Genomic DNA, 20,362 nt, shown 5'->3' with positions numbered 1-20,362 from the left:
ATCCTCTGTTGGAAACGGTTTGTCTTCTGCTGTTCTCAAGGGGTACTCAATGTTTTTAGTACCCACCTTAGCTGTTCACTGTTTTTACTTCTCCCCATTAAGAGAACTATAGAGCCAGTATGACCCAGGTCAGTTTTGGAGGATATTTAAAATAAGAATGCTGAGTCTTTTTTGTTTGTTTGTTTGTTTTTGAGACAGGGTTTCTCTGTGTAGCTTTTGTGTTTTTCCTGGAACTCACTCTGTAGCCCAGGCTGGCCTTGAACTCACAGAGATCTGCCTGCTTCTGCCTCCCAAGTGCTGGGATCAAAGGCATGTGCCACCATCGCCTGGCTAATGTCATAGACAAGGTAGCCTATCTTCTCAGAGTTAGCTCTCAACAGGTGCCAACAGCACTTGACATTTTACCAATATAATTTCTATTACGATGGGTTACAGAGTGAGACCTTGTCTCAAAAAACCTGGCATAGTAATAAAAGTGATTAATATTCTCTGCCTATGCAAATGTAGAATTAAACTATTCATTAATTTGGTTAGGAATTTAAAAAGTTACACTGTAAGAGTCTTATGACCAAAACAGTACATTAAAGAAGAATCTGTAAAATTTGCTAGAGTTTTTGTCAGGACTCACACCCCATTGAACTCACATCTTATAGAAAAATGGGTTGTGTGTATGATTCAGGCTGCCATAAGACTGTAGCATAAGCTGATGGAGCAAGCTTTAAGTCAGACCAATAGGGTGTGTCGGGAGCAGCTGTGTTCCTGTAATTGTGAGATTTACAGGAAGAACTGTTGAGTGTCTTCAAAAGCCTTGGATACAAACAGAAATAGCTCAAGCTTTCTGGAAACCCACAGACATCTACAAGTGCTTCTGTGGAGGAGTTTTATGAATTTTTGCCTCATGAATCCTCCGAGAAATAATTCTTTTGGATAAGCCTGTCTGTCAGGAGCTCAGCAAAATATAGAATGACAGGGGGTGCTTATGGTTTCTCCAATTTTCATACTGATTAGGGGGACATTAATTATCATTTCTTTTTGTCTGTCTTTGGAGCATTTCCTGCTCCATGGCACAAATTAGCTCATCATATATTTAAGAAACTTGTTATTAGCAAAGGTCTTCTTAAATGATAGAATTAATTGTTGCTTCCACCTTGTTTTAATTTTTTGTCCTTTTTGAGGCAGGACCTAGCTGTGTAGTACAGGCTGGCCTTGAGCTGATGCTCCTGCCTGGGCTTCTACAGCGCTAGGATTATGGGTGTGCATCACCAAGCTCTTTGGAGAGGGGCTCTTTGAAACAGAAAGTGAATACAAGAAAGACTGGAATAATTCTCATTGTGAGACCCTTTCTCCACAACCACCTTGCTGAAGGACCCATGACACTCTCTCAAAGCTCTTAACTTGAACTTGTTAGCCAATTACTTGACAAGTTCTCTCATTCTTTTCCATAACCACCATCCTAAACACAGACCCCAGATATTCTCTCAGCTAGTTCTCTACTTCTTGAGAGTTATTTGCACAGAACAGAGCTTTATGAAGAGTTAGAACACTCCCCTCCTCTCCCTAAACCACAACACTATGTCTCACTTGCTTTAATTTTTCCTTAAAAAGAAATGCTTCCCCCTTTAACCAATTACACATATCTCCATTTGTGGGACTCATCTGTAGGATTCTAACGGTCATTCCTTACCCACAAAACATTCCCTTAGGGACTCTCTGTTTCTGCCCTAAGAATATCCCTTGCTACAGCTTGGAGAAATCAGAACTGTAGGCTCACTCCACATAGGAAACCACTAAATCAAATTTTCTCAGAAGAGCATAAAATATTTATGCTAAATATGCTTTCATCAAATGAGAAAAATGTAAATTTATGTCTACATAAAATAAACATTACCAAATTATTTTTATGTATCCAATTTAGTCTTCAATCAGTCCTGACCCATTTTGATTGAGTTCCACATCCCTGGATATAGCCATCTGTATTGAATGTGCACAAACTAATTTCCTTATCATTATTACCTAAGCAATAGAATATGATATCTATTTATTCCTCTATTTACATTGTATTAGGTGGCATGGATACCCTAGAAGGGATTTAAATTACACAGGATTTGCATAATACATATACAAGTACTCCAGCATGTTATGTGAAACTTGACCATCTGTGTTTCAGTTGCTGGAGTTCCTGTAATCAATACTCTGAAGGTCCTTAGGGACAACCATATATGAAGAAAACCTGTTTCCACACAGATAGGCAGGTGACAAAGGCAGGAGGATTGTAGTAGCTCACGCCTTCCTTCTTTTCTCCCTCCCTTCTTTACTTCTTTCTTCTCTTTCTTACTTTTTTCTTCCTCCCATCCTCCCTCCCTCCCTCCCTCCCTCCCTCCCTCCCTCCCTCCCTCCCTCCTCTCTCCCTCCCTCCCTTCTTTCCTTCCTTCTACTTTCTTCCTTCCTTTCCTCCTTTTTTTTTCATTCCGACCCTTCCACCCCCCTTTTTTGGCAAAGACTTGTTATATAGCTTGGGCTCTCCATTGTTTTTCCACACGTCAACATGTGAAGACCTGGAGATAACATTTCAGCGTAACTAACAAAGCTTGCTAGATTCCTTGCCGTGCTTCCCACCTAGAATACAAAGCTCACAGTAAGTGCTCTATGAACGTCTGCTGGATGGATGAAGGATGGGTGCTGAGAACTGCTTCCTGGAAACTTGCTGTTTCACATCTTTGTGGTTCAACTTTGTGCCCTGAGCTTCACCAGTGAGGTGGAGTAGAGCCAGTCCATTCATCTTAGACACCATAGTACTGTTCTCCACACATACGTCTAAATGTTCTCATCCGTTCTTGACTGTATACATTTCAGTTGTTCTTATTTCTTCCAAGTTAGAAATAATCATGCTGCAAATAACTTTATACCAATTTCTTTATGTCTACATGGAAGATTTATTGAGAATGTGTACTTAGAAGTAGACATTCTGAGTTATAACATATGTACATTTCCAACTAGAACTCACAGTCTAAGATGACCCTATGACCTCTAACACCTTGTTTTGTTTCTGAGCAAAAGCCATGAATGTCACACCTTTCATATTGTTATATGGTAAAAGTGAAGGGGTTCTGAAGATGTAATTATGGTCCATCATACTACTCCTTGGCATATGTTTGGACTTCATTTGAGAATAATTCCACAGATCCATGGAATCTCAAGTCCCTTATGTAAAGTGATATAGCTTTTAGCTATAGCCTATATACATTTACTGTTTGCTCATTTATCATTCAGTTATTTTTGAAATAGGGTACTCCTATATAGATGAAACTGACCTCAAACTCATGACCCTCTTGTTTCTTCCTGTAAGTGTTGAGATTACATGTGTATACCCATACACCTGACTCCTATTATTTAAAATAATATCTAGACTACTTATAATACCTAATTGAATAAAAATGCTATATAAATAGTTATTATTGTATCATTTTATCATTTAAGACATAACAACAGGGCAACAATCTTCATGTTCAGTAGAGATGCATTTTTTTCCCTGTATATTTCCACATTTGGTTGAATCTGTGGATGCAGAGCTCAGGAAACAAAAGGCTGGCTGCATACTCTAAGAGATTATTGTGGTGGTCCTAATTTACTCAGGTGGATTCTTGGGAAGCTAGTCTAGAATTGGGAGTGGAAGCAGTGGACCCTCACTCCTGTCTGTCTCCAAGAAGCAAACACCCTCCTTACTCCCTGTTCTGATCATCTGTGAGAACAACAGCTGTGAGAGAGCTGGAGCTTTGGTTTCTCATGAGTACAACAATTTAAATTCCACCAACTATGCCAAGCTTGGAAGAGGACTTGACACCCCCCCCCCCCCCCCCAGATTGACTGATCTAGATAAAACCCCTTGACTTCAGCCTTTTGAGCACCAGGAAGCAGATAAGAAATGAAGTTTATTACTTAAAAAAGTCACCGAGCTTGTGATTTGTTGTCTAAAGTAGTTCTATTGATTTACACTCCTGAAGGCAGGAAACAGGGGATGCTGTTTTCAGACCTTGTAGATTTTATGGACAGCTGTGAAGTTGCATGAGCTTATGCATCTAATTTGCATCTTCCCAATTATTAGTGTGTGACTTCCATATGTGCTTTTCATGTTTACTGGTGCTTTTGGTCTCATTTATTTGTAGGCTTTCTTTATTTTTGTACTGTCAGTGCTATGTACATATATGTATCCTAATTTCAATCTGGATGTCCTCCTCCACAGAATCACATGTGAGCACTGGGTCCCAGCAAGTGGCACTATTTTAAAGGCTGTGGAGACTTTAGCAGGTGGGACATTTGGGAGGGACTTTAAAGATTACACCTGCCCCTGGTTTCTCTCTCTCTTTCTCTCTCTCTGTTTTGTAGTTGACACCATGCAAAGATGTTTCCATCACATGCTCTTACCACCACAAACAGAGCCAGTCCGCATGCCTTCCCTCTCATGATGGACTGAAATCCCTCTAAAACCATGGGTCAAAGCAGACACTTCCTCCTCATCTGTCAGATACTTTGGTATTTTGTTTTAGCAATGTTTTATAAAACTAATTTGCAAGGTAGTAGAATCAATTTTGGTATTTTGTAATATATTATTGTATTTGGTTCTTATTACCCTTCAGTGTTCTCTCCTGGCTCTCCTCATAGATGTTGGTTTCTTCCACCCCACTCCAAATAGTCCCTCCCCTTCTGCCTTGGTGTGTCATATATCCCATCACCCCCTCTCATCCTCCCATTTAGAGCTTTTAACGCCTGTCAGTTGCCTTATTTTTACTTTCATGTCACACACACACACACACACACACACACACACACACACACACACAAATCTAGATTCTACATATGAGAGAAAACATTTGCCTTTTTGAGTCTGGCTTATTTCACTTAATGTAAAGATTTTCAGTTCTATTCATTTTCCTGCAAAAATCATGATGCCATTATTTACAGTTGATTAAAATTCCACTGTGTACATAGCTGCATTTTCTTTATTTATTCATCTGTTGAATGACCTCTAGGATGGTTCCACAACTTGCCTATAGTTAACAGTGCCACAATAACATGAATGAGTGGTGACTCTGTAATATGTTGGCTTAGAGTCTTTTGGATATATTCCCCCAAATTCTACACATATGTAATTTATGTATTATTTATCTAATAAACAGGGTAGTATTGTATTATTAATAATTAAATATGACTATTATATTATATACTATATAATTATTACATAGCTACTATATATAATTCATACTTCTTTGAGACTTTCATATATGAGTGCTATATTTGAATCATTCCATTCTCCCCGCTTGACTGCTTTTACAATCCCCTCACTCTCAATTTCATGACCCTCTTTTTTATAATTATTGTCACACGCACACACATAGGTGTATGTGTGGGCATGCACATGCATATGCATGTATACAATCTACTGAGTCCATTCAGTGTTACTAAAGTTGCCACCCCCATGCTGTATATGTTTTTAGAGATCCCCATACTATTTTTATAGTGCCTGTCCCAGTTCTAGGTCATTAATTAGATGTGTATTTGGCAGGGATTCTCTCCCATTCTGTAGGCTCCCTCTTCATGTTGTTTCCTTTGCTGTGCAGATCCTTAATTCCATGTAATCTTTTTTGTCCATTGTCAGGATTACATTTTGTGCTTTCCAAGTTCCTTTTCCAAAGTCCTTGCCTGTGTCTATATCTTAACGTGTTTTGCTTACATTTTCCTCGGTCAGTAGGTTTCAGAGTTACATTAAAGCCTTTGATTCATTGTGAATGTGTTTTGGTCAGGGTAAAAGATGCAAACATAGATTTGTTCTTTACCCATTTTCCTGGGACTGTTTGTTGGTGTCTTTATCCAGTGTGTATTTTTCACACCTCCTTCAAAGATCAGGTGGCTGCAGCTGTGTGACTTTATTTATTGGTCCTTTGTTACTTCCTGCTAATCTGCATGTCTGTTTTGTACCAGTATCATGCTGTTTTGTTTCTGTGGTTCTGTCATATAATTTGGCCTCAGGCGTTGTGATGTTTCTAGTATTGTTCTTTCTGCTTAGGATTGCTTTAGCTATCCAGGATCTTTTGTGCTTCTGTACAAACTCTAGGATTGCTTTTTATTTTTTAAAACTAGTTTTGTAAAGAACGTCATTGGAATTTGATGGGTATTCAGCTGAATCTGTAGATCAGTTTTATCAATGTTGTTATTTCCACAATATATATTTAAGTTGCACATTGATAACTCATGTTTTTATCATTGAACACTATTTCATTTTTAAATGGATGTATCATAGTTCATCTATTTGTTATGTTGCTTCTGAGTTTTAACAACTATAGTTAAATATTCTACCACTGTCTTTGTGTGGGATTTTCTATAACTAAGTTTCAATTTGTTTGAAATAAATATCCAGGAATATGGTTGTTTGAACACATAGTATGACTACATTTAACTTTGGAAGACTATTGACTGTGTCGATTTGCATCCTACCCTTCCCCCCGCCCCAGCCTAGTATATCTTTTTACACCCTTTTAGTAAGCCTGTGGTCATCTGCTGATCTCCAAACCAATTTCTTCTTTTCAGGCATTTATATGTGGTATATATGCATCTGTATATACATGCTTGCTTGTGTGTGAAACTGCATATACGTGCTGCATATGGAAGCCTGAAGCTGATGTCAGGAATCCTTCTCCATAGTTCTACCTTATTCTCTTGAGACAGGGTCTCTCTATCAAACCCAGAGTTTGGTAATATAGCTAGTCTAACTAGTCACCTTGCTCCAGGGATCCCTTGTCTCTGCTTTCTGAGGCTGAAAATACAGCCCATCTGTCATTTGTATGAGTTCTGGGCATCTGAACTCCAGTCCTCTTGCTTTCATGGCAAATGCAACCACGGAACCATCTCTCCAGGTATCTCTTAATCAAATTTTAATGAGAATTCTTAGTAAATACTTATGTGTGCTAATCTTTCAGAAATGTCATACCAGAAGACATAATGGTGTATGCTTGTACCTGTGTGTACAGTCACTACATAACAGTACCAGTAGCTCATATAGTTATAAGCTCAGATAGATAATTTATACTGCTAATACAAACAACATCATCAATAATGGCAATATTATATGCTTTTCTGAAATGATGAAAAATTTGAACCAGCCTTAAATTCCCAGTAAGTATATCCAGGTGTTTTGTTTAATAAATATCCAGAGAGACAGTATAGCTAGCTGGCTTTTGTGAGGAGGGCAGCATACAATTCAGAATATTTAGAGCTCCCACGGTCCTCTTTAAGTACCATAATCTAATCATAACTGGATGTGGTATGATGTTAGAATATCTGCTCTTCCCTGAAAACTTGCAAAAGAAGGGTTCTCTGTGTCACTGTGGTGGTGGCTGCAGCATTTGGCTAGATACTTCTACATCTTCTGGATGTTCCCAGGGAAGTTGGGATGTAAAGAGTATCTCTCCTTGAAGTCTATGCCTCATATATGCTGACAAGGTATTAACTGCTGTTTAAGTCTCCTGACATAAGGCTTGATCGGCCTCAACTCCCTGGGCCTCTTTCCTAAGATTCCCATTAACCACAAGGAGTCCCCTTGCTCTATGATGAGGAAGGGATAAGCATCTTTGGAGGAAGAATAGAGTGAACATCTATACACCTACAATTAATGGATATTTTGAGGGTGGAATAATTTACATTTTTCTAAGTTTCCAAGGCCAACTTTACTCCCAAATTAATGTTAGATAGGGTTCCTCTTCAGGTATTTACATATTCAATAAATTCAGTCATGTTACCAATAAATACTTTATATAGGAATCCTACTGGGGTGGTTTGAAAGAAAATGGCCCCCAAAGGGAGTGGCACTATGAGGAGGTATGGCCTTATTGAGGTAGGTGTGGCTTTGTTGGAGGAGGAGTGTCACTAGGGGGTGGGCTTTGAGGTCTCAAATGCTCAAGCTGAGTCACTTCCTGCTGCCTGTGGATCCTGTTGCAGAACTCTCAGCTCCTTCTGCGGCACCATGTCTGCCTGCACTCAGCCATGGTGACATCTCCATGGTAATAATGGACTAAACTGTAAGCCAGTTAATTAAAAGTTTTCCTTTGTAAAAGTGGTCATGGCATCTCTTCACAGCAATAGAAACCCTAACACGAAACATACCAACTTTTTAATTTTAATTTATGAATATGTGTGTATATGTATATGTCGTGTGTGTGTGTGTGTGTGTGTGTGTGTGTGTGTGTGTGTGTGTGTGTGTATCTGCAAAAGGCAGGAGAGGGCACCTGATTCCCTGGAGCAGGAGGTATAGACTATTGCAAGCTATCTGACATGGGTGCTGGGATCGAAACTCTGGTTCTCTTGAAAAGCAGTAAGTGCTCAGAGCTGCTGAGGTGTCTCTCCTGACCTCACGCTAAATTTTTATACTTGGTTTTTTGGTGTCTCCCTTCAACTTTGTGTTGCTGTGACATATCTGATGTAACACCTTAAGGAAGGAGGGTTTATTTATTTTGGTGCATGCTTTAAGAGATTTCAGCCTGTCACGATGGGAAGGGTGTAGTGGCCGATCAGCTCATATCAGGACAGCAAGGGAAGAGAGGAGAGAGAGAGAAGCAGGGAGATGGGTGGGAGTGTCTTGTTCAGGCTCCTTTTCTTTCCTGTTTTGTTTTAGTCCATGGGTAACCCTCAGCTTGGGGGATGGCGTTGTCCACATCTAGGGCAGGTCTTTCTCTTTAGTTAATCACCTCTGGAAACTAGTTACAGGCACAACTGGACACGTGCCTAACTAATTTCCCAGACACTTTTAAATCCATCAATTGACAAGCAAGATTCATGTTGCATGCATCGATGGACTTTGTTCTACTGGGTGTTCATCTCATGTTTTATGTCTTGAGACGGATTTTCATGCCGTTAGTTTCTAATGATAGATTTCAGCCCTGAAGAGAGCGACCATCTTCTCGGTATATCCAGTGGAATGCAAGGTACTTTGCTGTAGTCCACCATGACTCTTATTAAAAGAGGACAGCCCTTGTTGGAAGCCTTATCTGAAAATGTTTCCTGGCACATTGTGGTTTATAGTTCCCAAGAACCGTGACAGGTTCAGCACAATCAAGCAACATAATTTCGTTCCTGTTGACTGAAAGTCAAAACAAGGTATGCTGTGGGCACAGGTTATCCCATGGACTCCACGGGAAGAATGCAGTTAAGGTACCAGTGAGCAATGGAGCTATGAGGGCAAAGTAGCTAAGCTCTGCTGGTTCATCCCTACTTTCTTTAGTTTCTTGGTTTCACAGAGACTAGTAAGGTGCTTCACATCCTCCAATTACATGTCTTGATCCCATTTATACAGGCTCATTCATGCTCCTTCCTTACACACACACACACACACACACACACACACACACACACACACACCCCTTCTTCCACTGCCTCCATAATTTCCTATCTTGTATTCTCGGGGAAAGGAATGTGATGGGCCAAGCTTCACACCCATTTGTTGAAACAACACAGCCAAGCATTGACTAAGCATCTATATTCACTTCTGAATTAGCTCTGTGTTCACGTGGGAGATGAACATGCTATTTTATTTTTGATTTTCAGCTGTGTTCTGAGAACGATCCAGCTGGTTTGAGCAGAGAGATTTGCACTGTCCTCCAGTCCTCCAACTATCACTGAAAATCTCCTGAATGCGCCGAAGGAGTCTGTGAGTTCTGAGTCTTCCTGAACTGTGAGGACTGCAGAACTTCTTGTTTCAGTGACTTATAAGGAAACTGGCAGTTGTATCTCTGAGTGACTGGCTGAATGCTGACTTCATCAAGTGCACAGAAATGGTGTCTTATTCACATTCAAATAAGCAATTCAGTGTCATAGGGATTTTTCTAAGTTGTGATATTTTTGATATCTTCTAAAAAAGTTCCTTGCTCAAAAAAAGGCTGTATCCTTTTCAAAAGAGATTCATTTCATTGCATATTTTTAAATGGTTTTTAAGAGAGTCACACACATTGCTAAACTCAGGTAGTGGGTACAGAAATGGAATCCTAAAATCTGCACACCTCTGCTTTCACGTTTTACCCTTGAGAAAGTGAACGAATTGAGTGACGCCTGAGCAACAATTAGTACCTACAGATGTCACCAATACCTTTGTGCTTTTGGTGCCTTGAGTTTGAAAAAAATGTTTCTTCTAAGCCCCCTTCTTTGAAAAGGCCCGAGTCTTCTGTGGTAATACACCAACAGGGAAAATTTCTATTTAAAGTGTGTCTATTAAGCAATTCTTAAATAGTAGAAGAATATGCCTATCATATTCAGACATGATGCAAATGGGTTGAAATGGAAAGATGACATACATCACCTGTGCAGATACTTTATAACATTAGAATAGAATTTAGATGGGAACTAAGAAATTTGAAATATAGTAACCTGCCCTTCAAAAGATAGAAGTTGGAATATCATTTCCTTGATGTTTACACATCCTTCTCTGAAAGCCTGACTGTCCCCATAACCCTAAATGGACTCTGCTCCTCTCTCTAGGACACTGACCCTTGCCCACAGCAGATTAGCATAAAAATGGTCATTTGAGCACCATACTGAGTCTCTCAGATTCTCTTGGGATATCTGAAATTATAATGCAGGAATCGAGGGAAATTTGTTTCACGCTGTGGAAAAATACGTTTCTGTGAGATGATGTGATTTTTGTGATGACAGCTATTGCAAAATAGAAGGGCTAGACCTTGGAACCTCAGAGAGAAGATGGATGTGGAGTAGCTCCCCGTTCATCAGTGTGAAGGGTCAGAGTTACAACAGAGGAGCTGGAGGGATAAACTGAGGCTTATCTGTAGAGGTAGCTCAAGAACAAATTAAGGATTTGCATAAATGAGGCCTCTCCAGAACTCTCCAGACCAGCCTGCCTGGGAAGGCACAAGGAAGCCTGCAGTGCCATCAACAGTTGCACAAGGGAGTTTGAAGCCCAGGCCTTTGCACTTCCCTTTCTCCTGGGTGATACTCTGATCTCTTCGCCATGTTTATTGACTGTATATACTCCTCATATGTATTCCTCCTCATTTCTCCTTCACTTGCCCAACTCCTGGCTTTTTTCCATACTGAGGAAGTTGGAGCCAACTGAGATTTGTCAGAACTGTGTCACTTTTATTTATTTGAATCTGCCCAGGTTTTATGAAAGCTATGCCTTTAAGAAGTCCTAGTGGCCAATGTTTTCGTGAATTAATGCTTTTAAATATTCAGAAAACATATCATCATGATGCCTTTAAAAATATGCCAGTGCATAGATAAACCTTTTTTTTATAAAAACAAAACAAAACAAAACAAAATCAACATGCAAATTTTGACAAAAATAGCACAGAAAGAAAATTATAGGTTACTTTAATATGTGGAGATCTATGCAGAAATTCTAAATGACAAGGCAAATGAGAACTGAGCAATGAACTAAAAGTATGGAAAAGCAGTGAGGTTTATGGCAGCATTTTAAGAAAGGTTTGATATTAGGGGTGTTATTAACACAAACCACCATATTTGTAAGTCAAAAGGTAAAGCAATATGATCACACTGATAGATAAGAAGAGGCATTACTTAAAAATATTCTTGAGTTGCAAGAAACCATAATAAAATAAGAATAAATAAATACTCCTTTAGTGTAATAGAAGTACATTTCTCAGGCCAGCCTGGTCTGCAGAGTGAGTTCCAGGGACTCAAAACACAAACAAACAAACAAACAAACAGCCGATAATTTATATTAGTATTATTTAGTTATGGAATATAAATAATGAGAAGACTAGGTCTTGTGATCATAAGGATATTTGAAGACATTCCAAGGGAAAGATTGAAGAGAAGATAAGCAAAGGGTGTACTCTACTTGGGATGGGAGAGATAACATCACTAGATGACTGGAAACTTCCAACGGTTCCAATCTTGTGCGACCACCCTTACGTGTGTATTCCACTGTTCACTAAAATGCTGCTACACAGCCCCTGTCTATGTGAGCACACAACACACATATTCATATCTAAACATTTCTCATTTTTTCCCCAATGTGTTTCACTGTTTGCTTAGTCACAAATATACAGAACTCACGTAGAATGGAATATATTTATATATGGACATTTTCACAAAGTTTTCCTGCATCTCTATATTCAGGGAAGCACACAATACACGTGTGAAGTCAGAAAGACTTCAGTGTGACACACTCAAGTGTCTTCACAGAGGTTATTGCTAGAAGAGGGGTGTGAAGGGACTCCAGTTTGATCCTTATCCTTTCTATAGTGAATTTATACATTTTTTTTTTTGTTTTAGAAAAACAAAGTTGGAGGTGAAATACAGTAATACAGTATGTGAAAGACTACAAAAGGTAAACTAAGATAGAAAATATTTCCAGATTTTAAGTTTAAATAATATTGTATTTATCCTTTGAAATGTTCAGCCATTGATATGATGCATTTTGGTGATATCCAGGTACCACTGTCTCCCTCCAACTGCTCCTTACCCTGTCTCCTTTTACCTTCAAGCCATCTCTCTTTTGTTTATTAATAATCCCCTGAATCCAATTAGTGCTGCCCATGCACAGGTGTGGGCCACCCACTGGGGAATGGACAACCTGCCAGCAGCCACATCCTCAAGGGAGAGTGAGCCAACAGTTCCTCCACTCAGTGTGAGACCTTAGTGGCCCCTCCCCCAATCCTGGAATTTTGACTAATTTGATCTTGCGCAGTTATGGTATAGGTAACCATAGCTGAGGCCGTCATGAGGGTGCCACATCATCATGGGTTAGTCCATTGATGCATCCATACTGAATGGGCTCTCAGGAGCTGGGCTGGCTAGAGGAAGTAGGTTGCTGAAGGTGTATCATTGCAGGATATGTCTGGTCTGTGGTCCCTTACTGTATCTCTCCACTTCCTGCCTCCTTCTACAGTATGCATATTTTCTAATTTATATTATTTGGTGTTTTGTAGTAGCTGCATGCTCTAGTTTGCACTATGCTGCTGTACTAAAATGCCACGATTAAAAACAAGCAGGAAGAAAGAATTTATGCCATCTTACAACCCCATGTCACAACACGTCACTGAAGGAAGTCAGGGCAGGAACTCCAGGCAGGAACCAGGAGGCAGGAGCTGAAGTTAGAACCGTGAAGGTAGAACCGTGAAGGGACGCTGCTTACTGGCTCCTTCCCCTGGTCTGCTCAGCTACTTTCCTATAAGGCTGGGCCCTCCCATTTTGATAAATAATCAGGAAAATGACCCACAGATATGTCCACAGCCCAAGATAAATTCTTCAATTGAGACTTCCTCCCAGGTATGTTTAGGTTTGTGTCAAGTTGGCAAAAATTAACCAATGCGATTAACCCTTTGTAATCTTGAACACAAACACACATTTATTAAACCATAACCTTTCCTTTCTTATCTCCAAGAGCTCATATTACTAACAGTATAAAATGTAGTAAAACTTTAAATGTGCTCCATTCTTTGAAAAATTCAAACATTTTAGAAGTCCAAGTTCTCTTTAGAAATACACTGTCTTAACTGTGGGCTTCTGTAAATTCCAAAATATCTCACATGCTTCTTATTCCCAGAGAGAAGTATTAGAGCACAGTTGCAATCAAATTAAAGTACATGCTCATCATGCTATGTCAATCAAAGCCTGTAGTTCAATGCCCAGTGTGTGGGGGCACTCATGACCTTCTACATTCCGAAGGGCTTGGTCAGCTCCATTTCTCTGCTCTGCTGTCTGCAATATGAACAGCTTGTCTGGTGGGCTGAGGTTGCTTTCACTCCACACCTGCTGCTGGGCTTGGAGGTCATCTCAGGGTCATGTCTGGCATCTATAGCACACTGGTGTCACTGCAGCTGAGGCTCTGCCTTCATCATGGCCTCGTCTACCCTCTTCAGGGACTTGGACACTGCCACATGGTGCCTCAGCTTCTCTCCACGACCCTTCAGTCTTAGAGTTTCTACTGCAGTGGAGGCTACACCTCCACCATTGGACTGTCTTTTGACCTCCCTTCAGGGAGACACCAGCACACACTTCCAACATCTTTTGGTGGTACCAAGCAGAGCAAAAGTTGCTATTTCACGCTTGACCACTGGAGGGTAATATGACGCTTTAAACTGAATACTGAGAAGTCAGGCCATTTAAGCATCACTGTGACTCAGAACACACGTTCTCTTGACTTAAATGTGCTCAGAGCCACCCTGTGCTTGTGAAAGGAAATGGAGGGCTGTAATTATATAAGAATAGTAGATAAGTGGAGAAAGAAAAAAGATTTGCCTTTCTAAGAACCACAATAGAAAATTACAGATGAAAGATAAGAACATGGCAAGAATCCCAAATACTGTTTTTCTGTGTGTCCTTAGTAACTGAGGTGAAAATATTTTACTGATGCTGAGGAGAGATGGCCGAAACTGCTGGTTAAACCCCCAGGTCCCCGGACAAGCATGTTGCTGCTCTCCATATTTCCTTCTTTTTGGGAGGTTCAGAAGAAATGCAATGAAGGTTCACAGACTATAATGTTCCTCAGATAGGATGTCCCTGAAACGGGCAAGTGAACTCTGGAGAGAAAGAAGTCAAGTGTAAACGCTGCCCCAGATGAGTGGGGGGAAACATAAGTTGCTCAGGAAGACACTGTGTAGTTGGAGAGCTTCTCTCCAGGTTCCACCAAGCCCCTGCGGTCCCACAACCCAAGTATAAAATAATCATACAGACACTTATATTATTTAAACTGCTCAGGCCTACCATTGTCTAGCTCTTACTCTTATATTTAGCCCATTTCTGTTAGTCTATACTTTGCCACATGGCTTGTGGCTTACCGGTGTCTTTACATGTTGCTTCTCATGGCAGCGGCTGGCAGTCTCTCTCCTCCAGCCTTCCACTTCCCAGAATTCTCTTCTCTCTCGTCCCGCCTATACTTCCTACCTGGCCACTGGCCAAACAGCATTTTATTTATACAGAGAGATATCCACAGCAAGTAAATACACTTCTGGAAGTGTCTCCAAGAGGTTTCCAAGAAAGACTGTTTGCTAAGGGGCAGCACCATCTCAGAGGCTCGGGTCCCAAAGTGATAAAAAGGGCAAAGGGAAGACAATGGTCAGAGGGAATTCCCCTCTCTCCTTCCTGGCCATATTGATGTCGGCTTCTCAGCCCTAGCATGGACAGCCCACCATGAAGTACGCCTGAAAGAATGAGCCAAGTTAACCTGTTCTTCCCTTAAGTCAGGTAACTTTCCACAGTGGTGGAAGGTCTGGTCCAACGTCTAATGCTCAGATTTGGCAGAGCTTCGAGTCAAAACTACCAGGGCAAGGAGGGAAAAAGAAGATGACAGGAAGAAGGTTAGAAGTGAAATGGCTCACCACTGCTCACTGCCCATAGCTTTGCATGGTGAAGCAAATAGGCCTGTTTGCTGCTACCTAAAGACGCAGAAATCTGGGAAGAATTCTAAGTACGTGGCTTCGGAGAGTTTGTTGGAGAATCTCACCGAGCTTGGAAGGGCTTGGAGCAGGCCCTATGGGTTCTCTTTTGTCTTTTTATGTTTTGAGAAAAATGCTTCTCATTCACTGCTGAACGCCTAGCGCTTTAGAGTCACACATTTTCTATTCTTGTTTCTATTGTGTCAGTGTGGAATTTGATGGAATATGGTGCATCAATAAAGACAATGGGCATTGCTGGCCATAGTTAGAAATATGCATTGATAAGACAGCAAGTTGAGGTGAAAATAAAGTGAATATTATTATTTTTACTTTTGTGGTGCTGGGGATTGAGAAATTATTTCAGAATCCACTAAAATTCAGATTGCCTTGAGGTGATTTTAGTAAATAATAGAAACTATTTTGAGCCAAGTGATACATGTTTTAGAATTTAAAAGAGAAATATTTCTGATGAAAAGGTTGAAAACTTGGGAGAATTCTTGTAAATATATGCCTGGATCTCTCAAGTGGTAACTGTAAGGAGAGGAAATGTAGGAGGATGGCCATGGGATTAAATGTCCAGGCATTTCCTAGGTGAAGGAAGATTGCAGGCACAGGGTTGTGATTAGGAGATTTCAGCCAGACATTTGTACCATGGAGGGTTCTTTACAGCCAGGTTCCTACTTCACAATTTTGAGCCTAAACTAGAAACAAATGCAGTCCTTACTTTCATCCTAAATTTTTGACAGGTTCTAAAATATATCTTGTGAATATACTAATTGCCTAAATAAAAGATGGAAATATATTTTAATCCAGTTAGGAGTGAATTAAGCTTCCTTTAATTTAAAATGAGAAATGGCAATATTGGTTGGATACTTCAGTTTACTGAGTTTCTGTACAGGCAATATTTCCATAAGTATTGACATGTGCTGTAAAGTCCAATAAAATTCACCATCCTTAATGTTTTATGTTTAATATGTAGATTAAAGATAGCTTTACCTTTACTGGATATTGCATAAACATTCAAAGATCTGCCACTCCAAAGACCATCATTATTACTAATAATGCATAGCATCAAATTAAACTTCTATTCCTTGTCAGGTTTCGAATGATTCTATCCTATGTAATTACGGTTGGTTGACATTGGCTGGTTATTCTTATTTCTTTCAAGTATCCACAAAATATTTCTTTGGTCAGGTTCAATGTAGGCACATGATATAGACAGAGCATAGTTGCTGATTTCAAGGAGCTCACAGACTAGGGTGGGAAATAACTGACTAAATTAAGAAATTGTTCCTATGTTTAGGATAAGTGCAGCTGCCCATGACCACTCAGCCAAGAAACCAATGATTCCCTGAAGGACTGGCTAGAGGGAAGTGGTTGGCTGCTTAGGGCAAATAGGAAAATGTGGGGCTGGAATAATAGGAAAGAACTAGAATGCCAGAGGGTGTATGAGCAAACACAGCCTTTGGGCTTCATACTGGAGAGGCGAACATTTGAAAGATAAATGTAAAAAACTTGCTAAGAGTGTGGAAGATGTACAGGAAGGGGCGCAGACCAGGGCATTGGCTTTTGGTGACATCATCATCTCTGATGGCTAAGAAGGGAACAGTGAGAAACTTATTTTAAGAACCACATACAGATTTAGTTTTGCTATGTTTGAATAATCTCTTAGAGCAGTGGTTCTCAACCTTCCTAATGCTGTGACTGTTTAAGACAGTTCTTCATGTTGTGGTGACCCCCAACCATAAAATTATTTTTGTTGATACTGCATAATTGTAATTTTGCTATTGTTATGAATTGTAAATATCTGATATGCAGGATATCTGATATCTGACCCCTAAGATAGGATCATTCGACCCCCAAAGGGGTCATGATCCACAGGTTGAGAACTACTCTCTTAGAAGCAGTCAGATGTAAAAATCACTCAAAAGCAAATTTTGAGTCCTTTTATGGTATAGTCTATTATTCAGATTATTATGTAAAAAATCTGCCTCTCAAGTGCTGGGATTAAAGACATATGCTTCCCTCTTCTTATAATAAAGCCACTAATATTGTCTGGAGACCTGCTCTCAACTAAGTCTAATTACCTTCCAAAGACCGTGCATCCAAATAACAGCAGCTTATAGATGTTAAGGACTGTTTCCATCTTGAATTCTGGAATCACACCAGGAGCCATAACCTAAGGACACCGAGGTGGAGGTGCACACAGCACAGCTTCCTGGGTGTGGTCCTGGAGACCGGAAGTGCATGCTGTCCCTGGGATTACCCAAACTTTCTCCCTGATCTTCAAATTCAGTGCCTGGTAAGACAATAGAACACAGGAGATCTTCGTTGAGTCCATCAGGAGACTCCACCTTTTAAAAATCCTGCTGCAGCTGCCAGTGTCTTTCTCTCACAGGTATTTGTTTCTAATGGGATATTTAAACACATCGCTTGATGTACCAAGCTTAAAATACACAGATACTTAATACTTAGCTAAAAAATACTCATTAGATGTTCACCATATGTCAGGTTTTTTGTGCTCAGAGTTATAGCAAGAAAAAAACAACAAAAGTCTCTGATGTCAGTTACATTCCAGTGAACATTAAGATTGAAATAGAACATTTTGTAATTAGATTATATCTACACATACATAAAGCTTTAAACTTACATATAAGATGAAAATTTTATGCAAATGTGTACATATGTATATATACATATACATACATAGAAATTTGTGTTCCATGTGACTGATTACTACATATTCACAAAATTAATCACTTTAGCCCTTCATTCCACAGGTCAAGCATAGAATGTTCCAATAGACTTGAATAAATAGTTAGTCATCTGGGAGGACAGGAAGATTTGAATTAGCCAACCAAACAGCCACAGAAGTTTGCACTGTAAGTTCTGTGCTCACTGGTGAACTGCTGTGAGAGAGGGCGATTGTGGAATCCCCCATTGAACTAACCCTTTCTGACATGTGTCTCACAAAATTCAGGGCCACCTTGCTGCAAAGAGTTGAGATTGGATCTTTGTTGTCCAAGTAATACTATGTTCTGTGCCTTTGTGTTAATGTTTTTTCAGTTAACAGGTATGGAGCTCAAAAACATTAGGGCTCATTACTGTACACCTAAATTTTTTTCTTATATTTTTGGTTGTAAGCCTAGCCTTTAATGGCTGAGCTATTCTTCAAGCCCTCCTAAATTTTTTTCTAAACTTTTTTTTAGGTTCTCATACGAATTGATAGGTTTCAAAATGGAATCTTAATACCTGAACTCTTTTATTACCATATTCATATGATGTTATCATATCATATATTATATGACGTAGTTATCTCTAGTGAGGATATCTCTGAGTAGTGGTTGTTAAGATGTTTGTTTGAGTCAAAGAAGTAAAAGAAAGGTCTTTTTCACTATAGAAAACTATAACCAGTCAAAATGCAGAGTTGTAGAACCTAGTCTCAATGGATATGTCTGCAAAACTATCTCTTATCTGAGACTCAGGGAACACTGTGGAAGAGGGCAGACAGATTGCAAGAGCCTGAGGGCCGGAGTTTGCTGTGAGACTGTCTCCTGGTGCTGTCAGATGCTCACCAACATGGCTGCCTAGGTATGAGCTGAACAAGTACAATAACAGCACACTTGCCAAATGGATGGGGACATCCCATGAGGTCTCAACTTTTCACAAAGAACTACAAGCAGGTGAGGAATGCTGAGACCAGGAGAGATTCTCCAAGTTGGTTGTCTAGTACCAAATGGTCCATGCTGAAAACATATATACAAGTAACATTATGTGGACTGAACAGGTTATATTTAGAAATACATATGTGTAGACATATATATGTATAATAACAATGGAAAAAGAGGCCATGAATTTGAAAGAGAGCAAGGAGAGGTATATGGAAAGGTTTGGAGGGAAGAGAGAGAGGGAGGAAATGTTGTAATTATATTATAATCTTAAAAAATAAAATAAAGATCTCTCACCCAATTGCTGTGTTTGATTTTCACTAGTTGTATTTGTGTTTTATGTTTTTTCCACTTCTGGATCTGTTACTCAGTTTTCTTAGAAGATGCTACCTTCCCTCCAACCAGGATGATCAGCATCTCAGATCTTAGAAGGGAGAGAGATCATTTGTCAGAGTTAAAGGCTGAGGTGATTTGCACAAATGGCCTTGGAATGCAGAGGATCCAACTTGGGTCCTTTTTCTGCTCAGACTCTACTGTTGACACGTCAGGCCCTTACTTCATTTCCTTCACTTTTTGTTGGTATTACTGGTTCATTATTGCTTTAAGAGTAATGCTAATCTTACTCTTCATAGTTTCAACTTCAATGACTGATTTTTCTACAATCCATATTGAGATTACAGCATTGAATTTCCAGCTCTGGCGATGGGTCTTGTAATGCTCAGCAGACATTGAGTTGGTCTCCTCTCTCCCACAAAGCTCACATTTATGAAACCAGGCAAATATACCTAAAGCAAAGACTGGCTTAGGTCTAGGTTTATCTCTCTGAATTTCTTCCTTAATTAAGTTCCCAGTTTGAGTATTTCTGGTTAAGACATTTTAAATTCAGCTTTAGCTATTTTCAGGTAGAAAGTCATTGAGTATGTAACCCTTCATATTATAGGTGCAGTTCCATGATAACTATTTTTTTAACCTACAGTTTCTTTTTGTCCTTGGAATTCTATAGTTTCCTTGAATTCCCTCTCTCTCTCTCTCTCTCTCTCTCTCTCTCTCTCTCTCTCTCTCTCTCTCTCCCTGTTTTTCAAGACAGAGTTTCTCTGTGTAGGTTTGCACCTTTCCTGGAACTCACTCTGTAGCCCAGGCTGGCCTCGAACTCACAGAGATCCACCTACCTCTGCCTCCCAAGTTCTGGGATTAAAGGCGTGCGCCAACACTGCCCGGCCGTTTTCTATCTCTTTACTGTTTTGTATTCTTATAGATTTCCCGTTTTATTATATCTACTCATCCATGTTTAAATGT

This window comes from Onychomys torridus, chromosome 5 (genome assembly GCF_903995425.1).
Source record: "Onychomys torridus chromosome 5, mOncTor1.1, whole genome shotgun sequence".
Lineage (NCBI taxonomy): Eukaryota > Metazoa > Chordata > Mammalia > Rodentia > Cricetidae > Onychomys > Onychomys torridus.
Note: the sequence above shows the minus strand (reverse complement) of the source record.